Source organism: Dioscorea cayenensis, chromosome 5 (assembly GCF_009730915.1).
Source record: "Dioscorea cayenensis subsp. rotundata cultivar TDr96_F1 chromosome 5, TDr96_F1_v2_PseudoChromosome.rev07_lg8_w22 25.fasta, whole genome shotgun sequence".
Taxonomy (NCBI): domain Eukaryota; kingdom Viridiplantae; phylum Streptophyta; class Magnoliopsida; order Dioscoreales; family Dioscoreaceae; genus Dioscorea; species Dioscorea cayenensis.
In genome coordinates, this window is record NC_052475.1 from 12,374,943 (window position 1) to 12,377,018 (window position 2,076).

At 41.3% G+C, this 2,076-nt stretch overlaps 1 non-coding gene across 1 annotated transcript; it reads right to left on the reverse strand.

The window, feature by feature from the left end:
• Window positions 1-318: 318 nt before the first annotated feature.
• LOC120262737 lies at window positions 319-425 on the reverse strand. Its single transcript, XR_005536990.1, has one exon. It is a non-coding gene; the product is annotated as a small nucleolar RNA R71 (small nucleolar RNA).
• Window positions 426-2,076: the final 1,651 nt, after the last annotated feature.

Genomic DNA, 2,076 nt, shown 5'->3' on the forward strand with positions numbered 1-2,076 from the left:
AGCATCGTGCGGCCATCGATTACAGCTCAGAGTTTTGAGCTCAAGCCAGACTTTATCTAGATGTTATAGCAGTCGGCACAATTTAATGGTTTGGCCAATGAGGATCCGAACAACCACATCAGGAATTTCTTGGAAGTGTGCGACATGCTCAAGATTAATGGAGTAACGGATAATGCTATCAAGTTGAGGGCCTTCCCATTATCCTTGAAGGGGAGAGCAAAGCAATGGCTACATTCATTACCTACAACATCGATCACTACTTGGGAGGAGATGGTAGAAGCTTTTCTTTCCCAATATTTCACTCCCAAAAAATCTGTAAAGCTCAGAAATGAAATATCCTCTTTTGTGCAAAGGGAATTAAAGTCTCTTTTTGAGACATGGGATAGGTTCAAGGATATCCTCCGAAAATGTCCTCAGCATGGGTTCCCCGAGTGGATGATCATCCAAACCTTCTACAATGGTTTGAAACTAAACACAAAGCAATTACTTGATACTGCAGCAGGGGGTACCTTAAGAAGAAAGACCCCAGAAGAAGCCCGACATCTCATTGAAGAAATGGCTACGAACAGTTATCAGTGGAATACATGGTACAGAAAGAAGGTAGCCAGTTTTTATGAGATTGATGTAGTACATCATTGGCAGCCCAGGTTGAGTTTTTTAGTAATAAGTTAGACACTCTAACTTCTCCTAAATTGGCAGCAGTGACGAGTTGCACTGGGTGTAGGGGAGGACATGCTCCATCTGATTACCCAATTGCTATTGGTGGTACATTTTCAGTGGAATAGGTGGATTTTGTAGGCAATACAATGAGAAGTCAAGGAAATTGATAAGTGCTTAAGTAAACATATTTTTATATGTGTTTTACATGCATTTAGCATCATTTTTACCATGGTTTATGTCTCATATTGTGTATTTGGTGTTCTTTTGTGCAATTAGGTTACGAATGCCTTAAAGAGTCAAAAGGAAGCAAAGATAGGCTATAAAGACACAATGTTGGGAGTTATTGTTTAATTCAAGGATCAAGACATGAGAGGAATTCATGAATGTGAAGATGTGTGCTTCCAAGGAGATTCAAGCCAATTTACTAGTTGGAACGGCACAAAGGTAGTTACATCTCCATGTTCCTTCTCTTTGTGAAGATTGCAAGACCTTCCCGAGATGCGTTGATAGCGTCGATAAAGAAAAGTCTTATAGCCTACCACATGGAAGGACCTTGTAGGGGACTAGTACCGGTGGCTTTGAGGCAAGGGCCGGTTATGTTTTTGGATTACCTCAACTCATTAGACTCGGTTTAGAAGCATTTAGAAAGTCTTGAACTTTATGTTAGATCCTAGGGAGAGCATTGCCAGGGTACCTTATCTTTATTGATTGAGTTCTCCCTCCATTTTACTCTTGCATATTCGTCTCCAGTATTCATTTCTTCACACATTAGATCATTACACCATCCCATTTATCATTAGGCTAGATAGCAAAGAAGCAGTTAGTACTACTAATCCTGTTCCCTGTGGATTCGACTACCCAACTCACCGGGTATTTTATTAGTTCGACACCCATGCACTTACGGTTCACATGCAATTTAGATACATGTCAGATATCCATAAAGCAATACCTACAATCCGGGGTGGAAGAGCCAGCAAAACCTTTCTGGGAGTAATCAAGGGTAATAGAAGGCTATGGCACCACCAGGTTTCCAACAACAATAACAAACCCTGAACATGGAGAATCGAGTTTGAGGGTTGGAGAACTAGATGACCGATTTAGAGAAGGCTTTAATCAAGTTCATTCAATCGTCGGATATGAGATTTCAATCGGTTGAAGCCACACTTCGCAACCACACCACATCATTACACAACTTAGAGAATCAAGTGGGACAAATTGTGAATTTACTTTTGGAAAGACCTCAAGGGTGTTTTCCTAGCAACACGGAAACCAATCCTAGAGAACATGTGAAGGCGATCACTTTGAGAAGTGGTCATGAATTAGGAGTAGACTCCCTAGTGAGAAGACAAATATTGAGTCACCCGAGTTCGTGGAGGTTGAGGAGAGAGCCAAAGAGAAAGAGGTGGCACCCCCACC